Source organism: Alosa sapidissima, chromosome 4, assembly GCF_018492685.1.
Source record: "Alosa sapidissima isolate fAloSap1 chromosome 4, fAloSap1.pri, whole genome shotgun sequence".
NCBI classification, from domain to species: Eukaryota; Metazoa; Chordata; class Actinopteri; order Clupeiformes; family Clupeidae; genus Alosa; species Alosa sapidissima.
In genome coordinates, this window is record NC_055960.1 from 2,585,335 (window position 1) to 2,609,533 (window position 24,199).

Here is a 24,199-nt window from a genome sequence, read left to right on the forward strand (position 1 = left end):
GTCTCTATTTCAATGCATTTCCTCACAAACCTTGTATTATAGTGTGTGATTATTTGATACTAGATACATTTAAAAATATATTGTTGTCAAAGCTATTGTAGAAGTTATATGTGACTTGAGACTTGTACATGGGCTTCTTCACTGCTGCACATATTGAGTCATATAGACAGCATGCATCAAATTCAATTTCAAGGTCTCACAAGGCATAAGGAGCTTGCAAGTTTGAGTTATTTCACAAGAGAACAGCTGTCTCCAATAAATTGTATCCTATTTCCGTAAAAGCTACCGCTGAAGCGTCCGCCCTCATGTGAAGACCTACTATAGGGTAAAGACCCAAGAGTCTGCTTGTGTGAGTCCACCAAGCAAGGCCACTCAGCCACTCTACCATGGGTCCAACTCAGTGTTTCCCATACATTGACTAATCTGTGGCGGGGCGCCACGAAATAAAAATCGGCCGCCACAGATTAATATTCTATGTTTAATTTAATTTAAATTAAATATAAGGATTGCAAGGGTTCCCTCAAACGTCTTAAAGTGACAGGCACTCAATTAGACCTATACACTACCAAGACGATCTTGGTAGTGTAGTGTAGTCCAAGTCAGCCCAAGTAGTGTAGTCCAAGTCAGCTACCGCCACAAATTGAATCCAATTCTGTGGAAAACACTGCAACTCTACAATCGCTTTATTCAGACCGCAAACGTGGCTACTGCATGTCAGCTGCGTAACCTGTCTGTTTTCATTTCCACGTTCCATAACCATGTTAACAGGTTAGAGCGTGCACACTGTATGACACGCACGTCTCAGGCATGGCTTGAGCTGCGCTGAAAACGTGTGCATGCTAGAAATAAGACCAGCCATAGATATTAGAAACATATATACCGCATTGTCCATCAAGTTATATTAGGTGACACCTGTCTCATTTCTAGTCAAAGATACCTGTTTCTCCATTGGCCTCCTCCATTGCCCCCACCAAGATGGTGGTGCTATTGATGTTTGTTCTGGAGCCCAACACAGTATCTAGGTTGTCTGCACATCACTATCTCAGCAAAGGGGTCCCCCAAGGCTCAGTGCTGGGGCCCCTTCTCTTTGTTATCTACACCACTTATCTGGGTCCGATTATCCATTCGCATGGCTTCTCATACCACTGCTATGCAGATGACACATGAAATTTGAGTAATGCTCGATAACCAACTAACCTTCTCCGATCATGCCTCGGTCGCCCAGTCGTGCCGTTTCGCACTTTACAACATATGAAAAATCTGACCTTACCTGACTTAATATGATACCCAACTCCTGGTACAGGCCATAGTTATACTGTAACGCCACAACAGATCTCCCAGCTTGCACAGTTAAACCCCTTCAGGTGATCTAGAACGCAGTGGCACACCTGGTCTTCAACCAACACAAAAGGGCACGTTACCCCATTATTCACGAGCTACACTGGCTACCTAGAGCCGCCCGCATCAAATTCAAATCACTAACGCTTGCCTACAAAGAATTCCGGTTCTTCATCCACTTACTTGAATTCCCTTATACAGACATATATAACCTATACAATTGTTGCACTCCTCAGATAAATGACGTCTGGCTCTGCCACCTGTACACTCAGGACAATCCAAACTTTTCTCATCTGTTATTCCCCGTTGGTGGAACGCACCACCAGTTTCTACCAGAGCAGGGGCATCCCTCTCTACTTTCAAAAAACTCCTGAAGACCCAGCTCTTCAGAGAGTAGCTCCTCTTGTAGCACTACCTGCAACTAGACTTGCTAATTCTAGCACATATCCCAACTGACTACAACTGCCACTGATGGTATGGAAGTAGCACTTACTGCTGCACTAACTTGTCCTTATAGCACTCTACCTTGATTGTTTCCCGTGTTGGAAGTCGCTTTGGTAAAAAAGCGTCAGCCAAATGTAATGTAATGTAATGTTTACTGTTAATTTTTCTATGATCCGATATATAGTGAATATATTTATATTTATAAGAAATGTATTGCATCGTTCATGGTATGGTTGCTTTTCATATAATGTAATATAACTACAAAACTGCTTATCTAATACAATCAAGCCAAGTGTTAGTAATCTTATATCAAGATAAAAAAAATCTAGTTGGTATTGTTTTCAGTATAGACTTACCTAGCACTTCCTCGTAAAATCATTTGACTTAATTTAAGAAAAGTATGACTTATTTTAAAGGACAAGTTCGCTATTTTACACTTAAAGCCCTGTTTTCATTATGATTAAATAGAACGTTTAAGATTGAAATTTGGACACATGCTGCTGTCCTAAGAATTTTCGGTTTCTGTGGTAGCACCCCCCCCCACACACACACATACACACACAAAGCTGCATAGGTGCACTGGAACAATCTTTCTAAAACGCATTAAACTTTCGTTTACAAAGACATGAAACTCACCGAGTGGTCAGGGGTGTTCACTGATATGCTCACACAAAAATCGCTGCAAAAGATGCTTTCCAACAGGTGTTTTACCATTCGTTGTAAAACTGTGGAGCTATTTTTCCAAAAGCCTCACACCCGTACATTCTTCCGTTGAGAGCTTGAATAATAGACACTCCAGCCCAGTTGGTGGTGATAATGCACCTTACACTGTACACTTGTCAATTACAAGCAAACCACTGGCATTTCATTGAATACACAGAAGTAGCAGAAGATCGCTGTCTTGAAGTATTTTTCAACAGACAGCTAAAAATGGGGCGATTTTGTGCAGTTCCGAATTACGGGAAAATTTGTGGCAAAAAAGTGGTCACAGACTTCCTTTCAACGATCCAAAAAGGCTAAAGTTGTGGCTGGAGTTGCTGGGGTTGGATGTGAGCACACCTGTTGAGGATCTGCAGAAAGCTGATCACCGTGTCTCTGCGGTCTGCATTTTACTGAACTTAGCTGGAGGTCGAAAGAAATCGGCCAAAAAGCTCTTTCGCCTGAGAAATACAGCGGTTCCCACATTACCTCCTGGGACGACAGAGTTGGAAGAACTTGGGGTAAGGTTGACATTTTGTAACGTAACGTTTGTAACAGGCGGAAAATGAACTTATTTGTTATGTCCATAACCTGTCATTTTCACATCATAAGCCTAAGGCCCGTACACACCAGATCTGATACGAAATAACAGTGCGAAAAATTTGTGTGCGAAATTTTCCAAGTCCTATGCGATTATTTTAATATTTCGCATTCTATTTCGCACTCACGTCACACAGGTTCACACAGCGACTTTCAGTAAGAAAAAAAAATCATCAAGATTTGAAACAGATTATAGCCTTGATCATTCATGGAACCGTGCATTGGCTTGAGAGGTGCTGGGGAAATTAAAGCTTACGGCCATCCTTCCCATCCCTTGTCTATTCTACTTGTGCTATTGTGATAAATGTGCAGTCGAACCACTGACGGAACACATAAGTTGGTTGGGCTCATTAGTGCACCCATATACCCACCCCACTACACAACACACACGCAACCAGATTCTAACCAGGAAATGTGAGGCAAAATTACGATAGTGGTAGCCTAACCCTGGACATAATGCTGTTGTCAGCAGCATAGCCCATCATGACCTACTTAAAACTTCCATTTCCATGAATGCATGTTGTATTTTTTCATTGCAAATATGTGCAGTGAGAAGCCCTCTGTTCACTGCTGTAGTGAGATTTCATTCTTTTTGGTTGAGTGTAAAATGGGACGGTGGTAAGAAGTGGGGAAAGCTGTCTGTAAGGAGTTCGCACTACGTTAAGGAGTACTCTTGAACACCTGAGAGAGTCTACTGTAACGTAAACTCTTTGTAACTTTGGCATATAGCCTAGGCATATTAAGGAGACTAGTCATCGTGAGCAGTAGGATCACCCAATCTATCAGCTTTTTTTCTGCTCGTCGTTCTATTGTGACATCAATGGAACCCTGCAAAATCATTATTTGATTGGTCAAAGCTCTTTTTTGCATGCGAAATTTCGCATGAAATGAGACCGTTGCGAAAATGTTTTTAATCGCAATGAATTTCGTCCTCGGTGTGTACAGACTAATACGAATGCATGTGTTTAATAGGCTGCGTAATTTCGTGCGAATATTTCGTCCGAAAAATCGGACTCAGTGTGTACGGGCCTTTACTATTTTTTTGGCTGTGGAACTTTCATGATGAAAACGTAATGATTCACGTAGGCTATCATTCACATCGTGCAAGTTCCAAGACATTTTAGCATTAGCCATGGACATGACAATAATTTTTATAGCGTAGCCTACGATACCGCGACTTCATAAGACTACAGAAAGAATACAAACAACCCCGTATCCGTTTCCGGCGGCGGAGTAATGCCAGTACCTCACAGCACATCCAATACAAGTCAGTGGAGTTGGACAAAAACTACGATAAAACCTGTTGGAAAGAATCTTTTGCAGCGATTTTTGTGTGAGCAGCTAGTCAGGCAGATCAGTGAACACCCTTGACCACTCGGTGAGTTTCGCGTCTTTGTAAACGAAAGTTTAATGCGTTTTAGAAAGATTGTTCCAGTGCACCTATGCAGCGTTGTGAAGGTGGGGGGGGGGGTGCTACCACAGAAACCGAAAATTCTCAGGACAGCAGCATGTGTCCAAATTTCAATCTTAAACGTTCTATTTAATCATAAACTATCTGAAAACAGGGCTTTAAGTGTAAAATACCGAACTTGTCCTTTAAGACATGGCCTACTGGTTAGCGCTACATGGCATACTGGCCTACTGGTTAGCGCTTCAGACTTGTAACCGGAGGGTTGCCGGTTCGAACCCCGACCAGTAGGCACGGCTGAGGTGCCCTTGAGCAAGGCACCTAACCCCTCACTGCTCCCCGAGCGCCGCTGTTGTTGCAGGCAGCTCACTGCGCCGGAATTAGTGTGTGCTTCACATCACTGTGTGTTCACTGTGTGCTGAGTATGTTTAACTAATTCACGGATTGGGATAAATGCAGAAACCAAATTTCCCTCACGGGATCAAAAGAGTATACTATATTACCCAACATGTTGTTTTATTATAGGGCCGCTAACATTCAAATGCTAAGAAAATGGTGCCACAGCCCATATATTGTCTGGTGTGTTATGTAAGCTAATTCTTGTACTTCAACCTCACTCCCTGCATTACTTTTTGAACCCCTTCTTATGCGGCCCTCCCAATACTCACTGAAAATTTGGAAGCAGTTCAGAAATCAGTATGGATTAAAATCCCCCTCTGTACACACCGGTACTATACATCTCATCCTGAAAACAAGCAAATTTGTCTGCTAGTGCATTGAGTAAACTTGTCTTAAGACTCCTTAAGATAAAATAGTCAAAGTCTTCTTAAATTAAGTAAAAATTATCTTTCCAGAGAGCGCTAGAAAAGAGCGCTATAAAAAAATCATTTTTTATGTTAATATAAGATCAGTAACACTTGGTTAGATTTTATTTTTTGCAGTGTACTTTCATCTGTTTTTTATCTTCCGTCCATTCTGTTTACAGAAGATTCTTCAACTTATATTTCTTTTGGAAATGTTAAATATGGGTATTCCATATGAAAATGACTGATAGAAAACATACGGTAACACTTTATTTTAATGTGTCGCTATTACAGTGTACTTACCTAATTAGGTACAGTGGTACAACCTGTGTAACAACATGTACTATCAGGTACTATCATTGTACTTGCATAATGTATTTGTGGGTACCTACATATAGTTGTTACATTGTAATACTGAGTGCTTTTACAAAACTTTGCCAATTTGCCTAAATTTTCATCGAGGCAAAGAGCTGACCTGAGACCTGCTGGATGGGATAAATCGGGTCATGATCGATTTGATATACAAAGCATGCTTAGCTCCAGTCAAGGCCTCATTGTCTTCAGTGTACATGTAACAGCTGTGCTGCTACAACCTTGTTACTCTTTGATACAGTGGAATAAACTGGAACAGGTCTTGTCTTGGAACAGGTCTACTAATTCACATGTACTGTGTGGTGTAACAGCAGACACGTTTCAAAACATCAATTACAGGATGCATAACATCATTGACAGGATGTATATATGTAGATGTTAGTACTTAACTGGTACACTTTATTTTAATGGGTTTATTCCACTGTACCAAAAGAGTAATAAATGTGTACCAACACAGTTGATACATGTACTACAGTATGTAGGGTAATGGCAGCCATGTTCCAAGACACTAATGACACAACATACATGTAATATGTAATTGTAAGTACTTAACTGGTACACTTCATTTTAATGGGTTTATGCCACTGTATCAAAGAGCAATAAGTGTGTACCAACACAGTTGATATATGTACAGTACTATGTAGTGAATTAGTAGACCTGTTCCAAGACATCGAAGACATAACATACATGTCATATGTACATGTAAGTAATTAACTGGTACACTTAATAGGTTTATTCCATTGTATCAAAGAGTAACAAGGTTGTAGCAGCACAGCTGTTACATGTACACTGAAGACAATGAGGCCTTGACTGGAGCTAAGAATGCTTTGTATATCAAATCTATCATGACCAGATTTACCCCATCCAGCAGGTCTCAGGTCAGCTCTTTGCCTCTGATGAAAATTTAGGCAAATTGGCAAAGTTTTGTAAAAGCACTCAGTATTACAATGTAACAACTATATGTAGGTACCCACAAATACATAATGCAAGTACAATGATAGTACCTGATAGTACATGTTGTTACACAGGTTGTACCACTAATTAGGTAAGTACACTGTAACAGCGACACATTAAAATAAAGTGTTACCAAACATACATTTACTATTACATGGCTTAGGATGCATCAGGCACAGTCTACCATCACATTAAAATCAATACAACGCAGCTTTGGCCGGAAATAGAAAAACAAATACTGAATACTGAAGTGTCATGGCAACTCCCATTGTTGGCCCACGGATAATGTGGAGATCATTGGTGCAAAACTCCACCCACCATTCACTAAACCAGCTGACTAGTTAGCACAATTCTTACGACAGGTGGATCAGTTAATTGGCAATATCACCTGAATTAAGTGCACAGGTATATGGTAGGGCTTTCACTTTCAGAAGCCAGTGTCATTATTACATGAATAAAGCAGGCCTAAAAAATGGACAGCATCACTAGTTTAGCCCACTGAATTGTATAGCCTTCCAAATACAGTAGAACCCATAAACCACATAATTAAATCCAAACGGCATGTTACCACACTCCAATTCTTATTTGTGTAGATCCAAGGAGAAAATATAGCTGCAAGCAGCAATGTGGGGGCCAAGCAGTGCGCTATAACAGGAATGGCGTTGCCATGGCATGAGCAAGCACTCACAGCAAGTTTGATTGCAATTGGATAAAGAATGGCTAAGAAATAAGCTCATTTACTTTATTATAGTTCTCCTAAAGGTGAAAATTACACCAATGTCCTTGTCCGTTATCACAATCAGCTACCATGTCCCCGGACTTCATACACCAAAGAGTTGCTGAGATGTGAGCTCACTTTTTTTTATTACAGCACCCCTTGAGGCTAAATGAGACCGCTTTCCTTGCATGTCCTCACAATCAGCTACTAAGTCCCTGTATCAAGTTTGGATATCATACATCAAAGTGTTGCTGAGATAAGAGCTCACTTCTTGTATTACAGCGCCCCCTATAGAGGCCAAATGATGCCAATTTCCTATTGCGTCATCACAATCAGATACCAAGTCCCTGTACTAAGTTTGGACTTCGTACATCAAAGTGTTGCTGAGATACGAGCTCACTTCCTGTATTGCAGCGCCCCCTATAGAGGCCACATGATGTCAATTTTGTAGTGCGTCCTCACAATAAGATACCAAGTCCCTGTACCAAGATTGGACTTCATACATTAAAGCATAGCCGAGATGTTAGCCCACTTCCTGTTTGGTGGCTTCATCGCCATATTTGATTGGCTGTCACGGGCAAACAAAAATTAAATTAAAAGATCTGACAAGTATTGTTTGTGCGGCTCAGTCTGAAGATCATCTCCAACAAGTTCTGTGAAAATCGGATGAAATTTGTAACCGCTGAAACTTTTCGTAGAGTTTGGACTAAATCCAATATGGCGGAGGTCCAATATGGCGGAAAGTGATAGGATAGGGGTCGATGAACTCTGTATGGTCCAAGGATTCAGACACTACCTCAATTGTGAAAATCAGACAAAAGAGTCAAGGATCACGCGCATGAACGCATGTCCAGCATTGAACTGGTGGTGGCGCTAGAGTGTTCAATGTATATGCATAAAAATTGCTGTGAGTGATTGGGACAGTGTCCTGACTAATGGTATCGAGTTTTGTTATGTTAACTCAAAGCGTCACAGAGATGTTAGTCCACTTCCTGTTTGGCGGGTTCATCACCATATTTGATTGGCTGTCACGGGCAAACAAAAATGAAATTGAAAAATCTGACAAGTATCGTTTGTGCAGCTCGGGCAGAAGATCATCTCCGCCAAGATCCGTGAAAATCGGATGAAATTTGTGAACGCTGAAACTTTTCGTAGAGTTTGGACTAAATCCAATATGGCGGAAGTCCAATATGGCGGAAAGTGACGTAATAGGAGTCATTGAACTCAGGTCGGTCTAGTGACTCCAACAGTGCCTGATTTGTGAAAATCGGATGCACCGTTCAATGGTCACATGCGTGAATGCAACCCAGTTTTGACCCATTGGTGGTGCTAGAGTGTTGGGCATAGAGTTCTGTAAATTGGTGAGAGTGATCATGGGACGGTCCTGAATCAGTGCGCCAAATTTCATAACTTTCGACCCAGCGGTTCAATTTTCGACCAAATTTTGACCTGTTGGTGGCGCTAGACGGCTGGGTTTCGAGATCCGTAAATTAGCGGGAGTGCTCAGTGAAGTGTCCCGAAACTTTCTGCCAAATTTCAGCACTTTTTAGCCAGGCGTTCTATGGGCTGCCATAGACTTCAATGGCGGAAGTATAATAATAGGAAAAGCTAGTAACTCAATGGGTGCCTTCGCAGCTTCGCTGCTAGGCCCCCAATAAGAGATTCATAGAAGAATGAGTGTGAATTTGGACGCACTTTGCCTACAATGGCCCCATAGGGTTAAACAAGAAAACAGTGATGCTTTGCAGGAGGTTGAATACTTTTGCAATCCAGTGTGTGTCTATAATTGTACACTAACAAGCATACACTAAAAAATACACTAACAAATAATGAATATTTGACACATGATGTAGGCACATAAACATAAACAGACACATAAACAATGGCAAGGTGCCTATAAAACTGGGAGTATAATCATATTGATATCAAGGTACTGTCAAATATAGATATACATAATAATGTGCTACTGGTCATATTCAATTTACAAATCAATCAACAAAAGCAGAAATAATGAATGAATACATACAAATAAATACTATTTTAAGCACACCATAAGAGAATGATGTGTTCTTTCTGCCCTGAGGATAGATAAAAGTTTTACTGATGATTTAAAAAGAATAAGAAGCGATACATGACCACAATGCAGTGCTGTAAGATAGAGGTATAGAGAAGATATAGGAGGGGGATTATAGGTGGAGTTTGTAATGGTCTGTAGGGTCTGCCAAATGAGTACAGGATCATCCAGATTAGGGTGTATTTTGGAATGAGTCCTTGATTTGAGATCTGATGAATGGTCATCAGATCATCCCTCAAATACTGGCCACCAACATGAAGAGCATGAATACCAAACTACTCAACAGCCTGTCCAATCACTACAGCACTGGTGAGGAGGGTACCATAAGAAAATATTGATCTAAGTTATAATTTTTATGTTAGTCTATGTTGATTTCCCGGCATGTGCAATATCCTGAAATATTACCTCATTCCTGAAGTATTAAATCTGAAAAACACAAGGTTAGCCTATGATCATAGGTTACCCTATGATCAGTCAGATATGAGTAAGCAGAATGGTTTCAAGGCTGCATTTAGAATTACAGTGAGTTTAGCGTCTTCTGTATTCCATTTTCACACACTTCTGTTGCAGTCACAAAGTGTCATTCTGACATTGTTAGGCTATTGTTAACACTATGGTCACTGCAGCTTGTTTTCAGAAAGAAAGATAATTGAAAGGCACAGAAGAGGCATACAAAATCTTTTGGCGATTTATCTTAGTAAAGAACAGAAATACTGTATGCCACAAATAGCAAATGAACAGGAGCCTTAGGGAGAATGTAGGCTACATGGGAGAATTTTAAGTGCCAGAACTCGTTTGCCCATTTACTTGTTCTGTCCCTTTCCATTCTTGCCATCTTGAGAATACAGAAAAGAAACAAAGAAATAGCTACTACAAGCAAATAAAACCAGAAAAGGTTTTCTGACTTCATACAGGGCCTCAGTAAATACAAATGAGTATCCAATGGCCACAGGGAGCAGGCTTATACACAAAACACTGTTTCAATAGAGGCCTTTGTCAACCCAAACCATTACACAACCCACTTACAGTCTTTTTGTATATCAGTTCCCCATAAAACGTTCAACACGTTAAGCCTTTTCAGAAGTGGCTATAAAAGGAAACAATTTTGTGCTGGATGGAAGTGTAACACAAATCAAATATTGTGACATATGTCCTGTTTAAATGTTGTCTAGAATCTAGCCTGGATTAATGGTTTAAGACATGATATTGATCCATTCATCTGTACAAACTTCCACAAGTTTTGAGAGTGTTGACTATGGTGTTAATTATGGTCTAAGCAATTTATTTTCCTATTTGCACTACTCATATCTTCTACAGCTGATGCTATTTATGAAAACAAGAGGTATATAAATAGCGTTTTGTAGCGGCGAAATGACATGCCCTGGTCACTTCCAGTCTAACGAGTTTTGACTAAAAACGGTAAAATTGAACTTTCTCAAAACACATCCGAATTACATGATTTTGATGTCAACTCAACGTATGTACTCCCAATCATCTAAATTGATCTAAAGTGCATTTTACTCCGGATAATTCCTTTAAATCCGCTTAGCATCGTGACCATGCTGGCAAATTTGTTCAAAACTGCTGCAGTCAAGTTAACTCTGCTAAGGTCTTATTATAGTGCGTTGAGGAGACTAAACTAAGTTAAGCTTTGCAATAAAGCCGCATCTCAAAGCTAACGTTAGAATACTGTTTGGATGTCGAGTTTAGCATTCTTAGTTACAGCTGCTTGTCAATTTTGACTAGGTTACTCATGCAGGGCTCATTTTATTGACTCTGACACGGAATGTTTGCAAAATCCCGATGTAAATGGAAAAGTGTTTTCCAAGACTCAAAAGTGTTTGTCCCAAGGTGAAGTATGAACCTTTATTTTAACTAACTACGTAGAAAACATTATAAATTGCATCCACACATCAGCAGCCTTTCAACTGTGTTAAAATGGCAAGGGTTCCCTCACGAACGTCCTAAACTGACAAGCACTCAATTAGACCTATACACTATTAAGACAATCCCCCCCTCCCCCTTGTCCAAGTCAGCTACCGCCACATATTGAATCCAACTCTGTGGGAAACACTGTACATTGTCAAACCCTGTGAATGAAACATGATGCATGCAAACAGTGGACAACGATTAGGAAAGAGTATGAGACCTAAAAATAAGACCACACACACACACACTTGCAAAAAAGGTAAGGAGACAAAAAGAGGGAACCAGGCAACAGAAAAGGGTTGCCTGGACATTGAAAATGAAAAATGAATTGTTCTTTGGGGCCTGCAAATCACAGAGGAGAGCCTAAATAGGTCAGACTATTTAAACACAGCTTTGATTCCAGGCAGTAGTGGGGAGGAAGAAAGCACTGTGGCCCCACGGCAACATGTGTGGTACATAAGGAAGGGAAGCACTTCTTGAGCTATACCAACATGTGAAAATTGTTTAACAGCACTGCAACACAAACAGTTATTCTAGCTTCAGAGTAATTGGGAATGTGTTTCTCTGATACCTCTTGTCATGGTAACTGTATCTGGCCATACAAACAAAGCAACTCTGCTGGCTTTTAATGTCTATTGAAGATGTGAGACATACGTCCTAATTATCTGTTCTCTTTGCCAGCACTGATAAACAAATCAGTTAATCATGACTGTGGTGATGTTAAGACGTTCCTTTTCACCTACAGTTTCATTTTTAACTCATTGAATGCCAAGCTGTTTTCGGAAGCTTTGTCCTAGAGTGCCAGCAATCTAGACCATTGTTGATGATTTTTGTACAGCCGCAGCATATTCTGTGTTATAGCTATGAACAAATACAATGGCTCGTTTGAAAGGTGAGACTTTAAGCTCCCCATGTATTTCTACACACCTCTGTTCCTGAGAAATCCCAAGCTAAACAGTGGCTAGTTTTCATCAAAATCCCTGTTTTTTTTCTAGAAATGGAGATATTGCATCTTTTATGACCTGAGAAGTGTTGCCTGCAAAGTTTCTGGGAAGAGATCTAACGAGACCTGCCACCTAGTGATAAACCTACGAAAATAAATGACCGGATTTTGACCTGGCGTGCATGTCACTGATAGGCTAATCAGTGACTGATTTGAAACAAAGCGGCAACCATCAAAAGCCGAGTTAAGATTAAACGTCCAGATAAAATGTCCAGATCTTGCGTTTTCATGAGTTTTCGATCGTCATATATTTCATTTCCATTCATCACAGAGTTCCCAAAATCACATATAAGGTGTGTTAGAGTGTCTAGTTTCGTAATTAAAAAAAAAAGCTAAAAACATAATATTACGTTTTTGACACTCAACGCATGGGAAGGAAAAATGTAATATTACGTTTTTGGCACTCAATGAGTTAATGGTGTTGGGTATACCACTACAAATTGTGGTTAAGTAGGTGGGCTACCAGTAAAAACAGTTAAAGAGTGTTGGGATAGAGATACTTACAACCGGCATATCTGGGAACTTTGTATGTGCTGCACATACAAAAAAGAAGATGACCTTTTGAATGGAAACCTATGGAGCTGTATCGAAGTGGGAAGCAAAAAGGGCTTGTAAGCCTACTTACTACATCTTTAAACAAATATGAATAAAAGGCACAAAATAAGGTTGATGTGAGAGTTATTTGTGTGTTGATGGGATTAAGGTGACCATTACAGTACATACCTATTTTTTGCTCTTTCCAGTTTACTAACAGAAGTGTCACAAACGTAGTCACAGCAAAGTCCTTTTAGGCAAGTCCCTCCACTCAACGGCCATTTTGAAACGCATTTTGGGCACTTATCGGGCATCTATTTCAGGCAGAACTGCACGTGCGCAAGGCTTCGCAACATCAACCTCACTCCTTCTGTGAGATCACAACACATGTCAACGTTTGGCGGTGGAAGGGGCAGGATATGTGTAGACGACTGCCATGTTTGCGTTACGAACTAACCCTATTAAGCTGCCCGTAGTTGACTGTAGCCTATAACTAAGTTCGGCAAACTTAAAGGAAAATTCCGGCACTTTAGCACTTTGAGTCCCTTTTCTGGTTTGTTTTGGATGAACTAGAGTGGTGGACACCGAAATTTTGACGATTGGCCCTGTCTCGACTTTTCTGACTCGTTTTGAATCGCCTTTGCCTACTCAGAGTGGCTGCCAACAGGCATACTCTAGGCTACTCAAACATGTCCTAAAACAACCCTTTGAAAACGTTCGTTTTCAAAACTGTCAACTCACTGAGTTGACTCGCCTGTTATATGCCCCTGTAGCAAGCGTCAAAACGAATTCTGCAAACACAGTTTTGCTTATGGCAATACAATGCATGTGTGTGAGACTGACATGGAGGCTACATCAATTACCTTCTACTGTGATCAGTGCAACTGGCTACACCAGATGTGAGAGAGGCACGTAGGCTACGTAAAAAAAAAAAATAGACCGTCTTCTGTTTTTTGCGTGTCGCGAACGGAGCTCTTCACGTGCCCGGTGTAGGCTCCCGGTGAAACGCTTGTTTGTTTGTTTGAAGTGTGTATAGACTACTTCTGTGAGCGGGGAATTGATGTAGGCTACTTTGATTTCAACTTAGTTGCAGTCTACGCGATTAAAAAGTATGTCTACTTGTTTGTAGGCCTAGTATCCAAACAATCCAACTCCAAATCAAACAACACCTTGCAAATTATCCTCGCGAATCGAACAAGTGATAGCTATGTTTAGCCTAAAGCGAAAGTATCTTCCGACCGGGCCGGGCTGAGGGGATTAGATTAGGCAAGCAGAGGTAGAAGTTTGTGGCAATCGCCTTTGCATTTTTAGTTCAGTTTTAAACGAACAACTTAGTATCCAAACAACACCATTCAGATCTAAAACTTAGAAGAAAAAAGTCCACCGGGACGTTTGCTTCTATCTGTCAAATATGAGCCCACTTCATGCGCAACAGTCTCGCTTAGTAGTGCTTAATAACCTATACAAGATCGGTTCCGAAAAAAACCTTCACAACACTTTCAGCTATCTTTAGTAAGCTACATACTGTAGCCTATGTGTATGGAACAGTCTAGGGATGCATTTCATGGGTGCACTGTTTGACATGTCAGTTAGCCTACTCATTTGCACCACTGGTTAGATGTAATTACGGTATTTCACTCGTGCAATGACAATAAGGTTGAATGTAGGGTTACTATAATCTAAAATCTTAGAAATATGAACTAAACGTGAATTAAATCTTAGCGGAATAAAATCTTCAGCATATCTGCATGGAACTGTCAGGGATTGTTTTTTTTTGTTTTTACAAAAACACAACAACCAAATAACATATCATGCTGATAGCTTTTGTTCATCTCAAACTCAATGTAGCCAGGTGAGATGTTTGCAACTACATGAGCTTTTATCAATCCAGTTGCAGTAGGCCTAGATCCCAACCACAATTGATGAACTGTGATGAACTGCCCTACTTGTGATTGTTTTAGAGGTTTTATATCGATGCTACAGAATTTGTGGCTGGTGCTACAAAACTTTTAACCCCTGTAGCACCAGTGCTACTTGCAAAAAAAGTTAACGTACAGCCCTGGCAAGACCCTGTAAACTGGATGAAATAGTGAATCTGCTGAAGACATTTTGTACTTTTTCAGGGTACAAACTGAATATTGCTGAGAGTCTTTGTTTCCCTGTTGCATCGCCCCAGGAGCTCTGCCCCCAGCGGTTTTAAGTATAGAGGTGTTAATATCTCCCATTCTCTAAATTCCCTTCATAAAAATAATTTCATAAAACTGACTGAAAATATCAAATCAGACCTTCAAAGATGGCGCACATTACCCCTTTCACTTGTTGGCTGAATTGAAATCATCGAAATCAATGTTCTACCTCGAAAACTATTTCTTTTTCAGACCCTCATTCTTTTTCTTCCCAAATCGTTTTTCAAATCACTAGATACCATTATATCGTCGGGCTGGCAAGACTCTCAGGATTCAGAAAAGAATTTTAGAGAGACCCAAACTGGCAGGAGGTTTAGCCTTATATGGGGCAGCCGTGGGCCACTGGTTAGCACTCTGGACTTGTAACCGGAGGGTTGCCGGTTCGAGCCCTGACCAGTGGGCCACGGCTGAAGTGCCCTTGAGCAAGGCACCTAACCCCTCACTGCTCCCCGAGCGCCGCTGTGGTTGCAGGCAGCTCACTGCGCCGGGATTAGTGTGTGCTTCACCTCACTGTGTGTTCACTGTGTGTGTTTCACTAATTCACGGATTGGGTTAAATGCAGAGACCAAATTTCCCTCACGGGATCAAAAGAGTATACTATATTACCCAACATGTTGTTTTATTATAGGGCCGCTAACATTCAAATGCTAAGAAAATGGTGCCACAGCCCATATATTGTCTGGTGTGTTATGTAAGCTAATTCTTGTACTTCAACCTCACTCCTTGCATTACTTTTTGAACCCCTTCTTATGCGGCCCTCCCAATACTCACTGAAAATTTGGAAGCAGTTCAGAAATCAGTATGGATTAAAATCCCCCTCTGTATTTATTCCTATATGCAACAATCACTATTCTTACCCTCAAACATAAACAAAACATTTGCACATTGGAATAGGATGGGCCTGGTCTCTTTCAGTGACCTTTACATAGATGAGACCTTTAGAAACTTTGCTGACCTTGTCACGAAATTTGGTATTTCAAAACTAGGTCTATTCAGATATTTCCAGTTGTGCAATTTCACAGAAACACAATTCACTTCATTTCAAGTTCAAGTTGGCTTTTATTGTCAATTTCTTTACATGCACTGGTCATACAAAGAATTGAAATTTCGTTTCTTACTTTCCCATGCAGACATAGACATACTTTAAATACAGACATAGACATACTATAGACATAGCCATAGACAATAAACATTAAATTAAAGTGCAAGACTGAAATATAGAACATGTATGTATCAAATTTCGGTAACACTTTATTTTAATGTGTCGCTGTTACAGTGTACCTACCTAATTAGGTACAGTGGTACAACCTGTGTAACAACATGTACTATCAGGTACTATCATTGTACTTGCATTATGTATTTGTGGGTACCTACATATAGTTGTTACATTGAAATACTGAGTGCTTTTACAAAACTTTGCCAATTTGTCTAAATTTTCATCAGAGGCAAAGAGCTGACCTGAGACCTGCTGGATGGGGTAAATCTGGTCATGATAGATATACAAACCATTCTTAGCTCCAACCTGTGCTGCTACAACCTTGTTACTCTTTGATACAGTGGAATAAACCTATTAAGTGTACCAGTTAATTACTTACATGTACATATGACATGTATGTTGTGTTGTGTCTTCGATGTCTTGGAACAGGTCTACTAATTCACTACATAGTCTAATATCAACTGTGTTGGTTATTGCTCTTTGATACAGTGTCACAAAGCCATTAAAATGAAGTGTACCAGTTAAGTACTTACAATTACATATTACATGTATGTTGTGTCATTGGTGTCTTGGAACATGTCTGCCATTACCCTACATACTGTAGTACATGTATCAACTGTGTTGGTACACATTTATTACTATTTTGATACAGTGGAATAAACCAGTATAAAAGTGTACCAGTTAAGTACTTACATTACCAGTTAAGTACATACATATTATATACATCCTGTCAGTGATGTCATGCATCCTGTAATTGATGTGTTGAAACATGTCTGCTGTTACACCACACAGTACATGTGAATTAGTAGACCTGTTCCAAGACATCGAAGACATAACATACATGTCATATGTACATGTAAGTAATTAACTGGTACACTTAATAGGTTTATTCCACTGTATCAAAGAGTAACAAGGTTGTAGCAGCACAGCTGTTACATGTACACTGAAGACAATGAGGCCTTGACTGGAGCTAAGAATGATTTGTATATCAAATCTATCATGACCAGATTTACCCCATCCAGCAGGTCTCAGGTCAGCTCTTTGCCTCTGATGAAAATTTAGACAAATTGGCAAAGTTTTGTAAAAGCACTCAGTATTACAATGTAACAACTATATGTAGGTACCCACAAATACATAATGCAAGTACAATGATAGTACCTGATAGTACATGTTGTTACACAGGTTGTACCACTGTACCTAATTAGGTAGGTACACTGTAACAGCGACACATTAAAATAAAGTGTTACCCAAATTTCTTACATTACCTGAAAAAAAATGTTAGAAAATATCATGTCCTCCTCAGTATCACAAAATAGTATCTCTTCAATCCATGATTTTCTTTCATCTCAACTTTCTCCTCTTTTAGGACTTAAGGATGGTTGGGAAAAGGAGCTAGGTCTCACACTAGATGAAATCTGGTGGTGGGAAGTTTTACACACTTGGGGTGCTATCTTAACGATCTGAAACACAAGTATCGAACGCAAAGCGCAAGTAGCTTTGTGGGCGGATCTTGGGCGCTGTTGCTGTTTTACCGGCGGGATAAATGACTGTTGCGCCCGACGCAAATCTAAAATGGGGTGCTCTGAAGTAGCTACATTACTCATGGGTGTGGTTTGGGCGTAACATGTAATAAACCAATCAGAGCGTCATCTCACATTCCCTTTAACAATAGGCGCGCTTGTTCCATAGCAGATTGCTATTATGATGGCGGATTTGCCAGGCACAGCCAGGAGTGGTTCACAGCGCTACAAGGACTGTTCAGTTGGGAACAGTTTGCTATTGATTTTTCTTCTTGACAAAATGTAATACAGAAATGTCACAAAGACATACTTTCTGATGTTTTGGGATCACTCTCACTGAATCACAAGGTTATGAATGCATGGTGATATTTTTGCAATGTAATCTAACATTACCTCTGATGTTATGGTTGCTGGTTATCAGCACATAATAAGCTGATTTAAGCTAATTCACTCAAGAACTCAAGACTTCAAGGCCATCATGGATATAAAACATTTTTGAAAACAACGAAAGGATGGAGGGAACATAGCAAAGCTTGGAATTATTTCAGATGGACAACAACAAGGTAAGCAAAATTGTGGTGCTTGTCAAAACCTTAGCGCAGCTGGAATAATGCTTAGTAGTAGTAGTGCCCTTTATTGTCACATAGTCACAAGTACCAGTGAAATTAACCATCAACCTGTCCATATATTACGCAATGTATGTACACAACGCGAAGGCGAGGGATTGGGGGTAGTGGGGGGAGGGGGGTAACTGCATATCTGTATATATGTGTAGGAGTTTGTGTATGTGTAGGCCTGGAGAGTCGCTTCGCCTGGCATCACACTCTTAGTGCCTCAGGATTGTCATAGCGATAATACTGCAAGTTGCCATGGAGACAACCTTGATCAGGTACCAGACAGAGTCAACAATCAGCAGGTGTCTGTGGGAAGTGGGGGAAGGAACGCAAGAGCGTCTCACTGCAGTGCTCTTCCGAGGGAGTTGTTCTTCCAGCAGCGGCCTTGGCCGAGGCCAGTGCTGTTTGAGGGGGCCAAAAGCAGATCTACTATCTTATACTCTAAGTGACTCTCTCCACACTGCTCTCCAAACTAAAAATCATGGATTTGATCAACTGGTCTCTCAACGCAATTGACACCATCTTCTCGACGAGAAGCTTGGGTTCAGGGGAACCTGACTGTCCAGCCAGAATGCTCGCAGCTGGCTACATGATGGACGCATGGGAGAAGTGGCGGGTCGTGGGCCTGGCGGCTCTTTCCGTGGAGGACACTGATATCTACCTATTCGGAACCATGATTACAAGTCTTTTGCTGATTGGATTAGGCTTTGCCCTGGTTTATCGAGGAATTCAGAAAATGGTGACAGCTGTCCAAAGCTCTGTAAGGCTGCCCGTCATGATTGAAGGAGTGGGCAGAGCTATTGCAAAGGCAATTGGATCGATTCGGAGACCAGAATGGACTAAGAGACTAGGCTGATGTTAAAGCACACACAATGTTTAAAGCCATACACAACGGTAAATTGGAACAAAACTAAAAGTAACATTAGCCTTTATAGGGCTGTATAAAGTTGTCCAAATGAATAGGTTGTAATTAGGCTTTGTTGTTGTAAAGATATTGCATGTAGATGTTGTACTATATAAGCTACTTTTTAGGTGACCAATGCATGAACATAACCGGGAAAACGGAAAAATATTATCAAGGCTTTGAATGTTGTGCATAGCATTCATTCCTGCAGGCCTGTGGCCATACATGCACCCTTAAAATAGCATCTGAATTTGCGCGACAGACTTTAGACCAGGATGTTCCTGGTCTGTGGCGGAATTGTTTTCTGAAACTGCAAAATATCAACATGGAACATTTGCGCCAGAACGCCTCTTTTCGCTGAACTGCCCCTGTGGGCACAATTGCATTTCCTAATTTACCGACATGTACCTGTGGAGGGAAAATTCCAATATGTGCTGAATGCAAAATAGGAAAGACAAAAGTGCCAGTCCACAAAGTCAATTGTGCTTGAGTGCACGATAGAGCCCTTGGTCCATTTCAGACTTTTAAACAAACTCAGATTGATGACTCAGCATTTTTGTGCCTAATATGTGAACACGCCAAACAAACTCAGACCCCTCTAACATGAACCGAACTGAGACCACCTGTCTGGGGCATTGTTCTGGGGCATTGTTTGCATTATCTGTGCATTGATCAACACAAATGCATTGCATTGTGCAACACAAATCGCCCTGAGTTCTCTTTCACATTTTTCATTGTAGGCTAACCTATTTTGTCCTACTTGACTTGCCATTGCCAAAACAGAAGGCATGTTGTTTATTATATAACCTAAAATAAACTATTATCATTAGGTGGTAGGATCATGGTAGGCCTATAGACATTTGTAACATTAAATTGGCTACAGCCAAACAAGTGTGTTCTAGCATTAATGTTAGGCTGACTATCTTTTCATCCAAGCTATTTGTAACTAACAGAAATCAGCAAACTTTGGATTGTATTGCTCACCATTTTTCATGATCTGCTAGGCTATTATCTATGGAATGTTTTTTTGTGCCAAAATTAAATAAATAAATGAAATATGAAATCAATAAATGAAATAAATAAATAAAAGATTAAATAAATAGTTAAATAAATAAAAATAAAAAAATACATAAATAAATTAAAGATTAAATGTAAAAACCATATATACATTGACATTGACATTTACATTCCATATGCACGGTCTTGCAATGTGCCATGAAATAAATAAATACTTCAGTCACCCATCAAGGCAGGACCTAGCCGCTGATTGGTTGCTGTCTGAAAAAAAAAATCAAACTTTGTGAGCATGACTGGCTGATCAGAATAAAGTCATTGATAAAAGCTAAAAGCTAGTGCTACTGCTAACAGCCATAACCTAGGCATTTTAATTTAGAAAGATTGTTCTATGTTGCTAACTCTTAGCTGTGAGTTATCAGGACGTAAAAGCATAGCATCTAGTGCTGTCAAAAATCCTTGTCGGCTGCTGAGTTATACCCTCATATTGAGAACTAAAAAGTCTCTGGAAAGTTGTGGACACTGCTTGGGCAATGTAGCAAGCTGGCACTGACACACATAAGAGTTCACGGCATGGGCATCTCAAGCTTTATTGTTTATGTATCATATAACAAATGAGGTGAATTCAGCTCAAGTGAAGTTAACTGGGACGTCTGGGCACCTTACTATAAATAAAAGCGATAGCAAAGTCGTTTGCCATAGATAGAAGTTCGCTTTCTGTAGATGTCGATAACTAGCTAACGCTTGTGCTAACTGTTAGCGCTAGCTCTAGATGTGCACATAGCATGTCTATCAACCCTCAGACACAGCAAACAGACCCATCAAATGACAGAACGCTTTCACGCCTGATATCTTCCCAAAAGTATGAATTTAGAATGAAATCCTTGTTGTATGTTTCGTGAGTTATGATACAAGTCTGAGCTATGTCCTTAGTCCAGTGTGGTTCACAGGTAGCAAGCCAGTACAGTCTGACTCAGAGCTGAATCACTTATTGTTGTGTTATTTCAGGCAGCAATCAGTGGTTACAGTAGGTCCCGCCTTGATGGGTGACTGACATATTTATTTATTTCATGGCACATTGCATGACCGTGCATTTGGAATGTAAATGTAAATGTCAATGTATATATGTTTTTTACATTTAATCTTTTATTTATTTATTCATTTCACATTTTATTTATTTATTTATTTAACTTTTTATTTATTTATTTAATCTTTTATTTATTTCAACTTTTAAATATTTATTTCATATTTCATTTATTGATTTCATATTTCATTTATTTATTTAATTTTGTCACAAAAAACATTCCATAATTATCTCTTTGGCAAACTCTAATTGCAAATATAATACGAGAGACTGTGCAGTGCAGTTAACGGGCTGCTGTTCACTTGTCATTTTGGACGCGAGAAGCTAAAGTTGGACATAGCAACAATTACTAGGTGGGGTGGGCCTACCACTGAATTACAAAGTGTGATTGGCTGGCGTGTTGACTGACAGTTCAAGAGGATCTTTGCAAGAACTTTCAGAATTCATTCTGAAAATATAATATTGATATATCAGAAAAATAAATGAAACTAAATCACCACACCAATTATGGGTTATGATAATTATTTCAGCCTGATAATGAATGATGATGAAAATACATAACAGAGCAACTATCCATACCATAATCCAAAGCAGGTCTGAGGCCCGCAGAGAAGGTATAGTGTGAACATGAAGAAAACTGAGGCCCCATCAGAGCTGAAGTGCACCAGAAAGAGATCTGAGTCCTCTTTCAAATGAACTCACAATGTGAATACAAAATTAAGTAAGCCCCTTTTGTTTTGGTCCTCTTTCTGGTCCCCTTTTAGTTGACTGAGGGCCAGATGTACGTACATTTGTGAACGTAGCGTTATCAGCGTCATGGACAAACCGCAGATTGTGAACGCTGTCAGACCCAAGTTTTGGTCGTATTTATCAAACTAGTGTAAACTGCGCCTGTCTCTGCCCATAAACGCAATTTATGAACGTCCACTCCACAACTGAATGGCAGAGCCTACATACAAGCTCAGTTGAATGAAGTTAACTGATGACAACATTAAAAAGAATCAAACGTTTAGCAATCATGAAATAATACCATACATGAGAAGATGTCAACAAGCAGGGAGATGATGAAGATCAGTACTTTTACCTCAAACTACTTGTGCACGTAGGCTATGGAAAATTGGTCAAATCTAGCAAGTAGGAAAGTTTAAGTGAATGACGTGAAAGTGGAAGTAAGACATTCGAAAGGCCAACGAAAGTTAAGGTTGCTTTTGATAGTAGCCTACTACTTACAAAACTCCTGTTCTAAATAGCGATTCTGTTGTCTTTGAAAGGTTCTCGTATTGACGCATTGAACTGCAACTGGATTAACACCTGCTTTTACAAGGCATACATAATTAGGCGCTATTTACCCTCCCATCTCTTTACGCTAAACTCCCACTTTCCTCTGGATCCTCCCATGAATGCATATGCATGACACGAAAAACCCGTGACAGGCAGTTTGAGCTTTAACATCTTTGCGGCCTGTTTGTACATACCTCGTAATGATTTTACACGCATGTTGTGAAACAAATACGCCTGAAGTGGGCGCAAAAGCGTTAGTACATCTGGCCTTCAGTTCGGTTCTTTTAAAAGGGACTATGTGAAAATGCCCTTAGAATTAACACTACTTGTATTTGTGCACGTATGAGTCTCATTCAATTCAAAGTGGTCTTCAGAATTCACTAATCAAGGGCCAGACTGCATCAGGTGCTCTCAATCTCCAGCAGACCATACACACACTTTTTTCTCCTGCCCTAAACTACACTCTTTTTGGACATCCTTTTTTGACACCCTTTCTCCTTAATATTAATACTATATTAAGAATATATCCTTAATATTCCTATGCCCCCATGCCCCTTGATTGCTATAGTTGGTGCGTCTTCCATCAACTTCGCTAAAGGCCAAACTGCTAATTTTAGTTTGAGTTCAGTTCCATTAGTGTGGTTAACAGCTTGGTAACTATGGTAATTTATGCCACAGAACTAACCTGGTCTGTAGCAGGTTAACCAAAGATTGTTAAGGCGGAGCAAGATACTTCGTAGTTCATGTCTATGGGCGCGAAATGGGGATCAAATCCTATCTGCATAAAGAGGTGTGTCGATGACGTATTGATGAGCGTACGTTGCAACCGGGCAACAGCAGCGGCATAAATAACCTCTATAGAGTTAGGAATGTGAATTTTGGTGAAATTCTGAGCTATGCCCATAGACTTCAATTGAGCAGTCGCTGCTTCTGCTCTGCATAAAGGGGGATTTTGACCCCCCCTCGTGCGATCCAGGTTCCCGGAAGTGGCTCCTGATGAAATATCTTGCTTCGCTCCGCCTTAACAATCTTTGGGTTAACTTTCAAGCTAAATTAAGCTGTGTTGCAAAAAACCAATCAGTCGGAAAACGACTCCAAAAAGATAGTTCCGTCAACCTGTGCTTTCGTCACCTGTAGACTACAACTTCAAAAATAGAAGTAGAAAAGTTTTTTCTGACAGTGAAATGTTTTAACTTGACATGTGTGGTTCTAGGAATCTTGCTACTCTACATCCTTTGCATTATGTGGTGGTGTGATGCGTAGCGAGACGGCATAGTAGGGAAATCATATTCGTGCGTGTGCAGGTTCGCTTCCCACTTATAGCATGTAGACCACATTATTATCTTGATCATGCACTTTTTAATTATACTTTTTAATGAAAGACATGTCCTACTGTTGATAAAGTGTCATGCATATTTGGGAGCCTGTTCAGTGACAATAAATATGCCAGTGGACTACATTATATCTGAAGCAAGCCAAAGGTATAATTCTGTATTCTGTACAG

The 24,199-nt window shown here is 40.1% G+C and overlaps 1 protein-coding gene and 1 long non-coding RNA gene across 3 annotated transcripts in view; both read right to left on the reverse strand.

Moving 5' to 3' along the window:
* Positions 1-24,199, reverse strand: part of LOC121707435 (metabotropic glutamate receptor 7) — a 252,051-nt gene that overhangs the window by 124,102 nt on the left and 103,750 nt on the right. The gene's annotated exons all lie outside the window — the stretch shown is intronic.
* Positions 1,255-20,965, reverse strand: LOC121707470. The gene is made up of 4 exons (XR_006031332.1): positions 20,889-20,965; positions 16,869-16,876; positions 11,046-11,049; positions 1,255-1,265 (listed from the first exon to the last, which is right to left on the reverse strand). It is a non-coding gene; the product is annotated as an uncharacterized LOC121707470 (long non-coding RNA).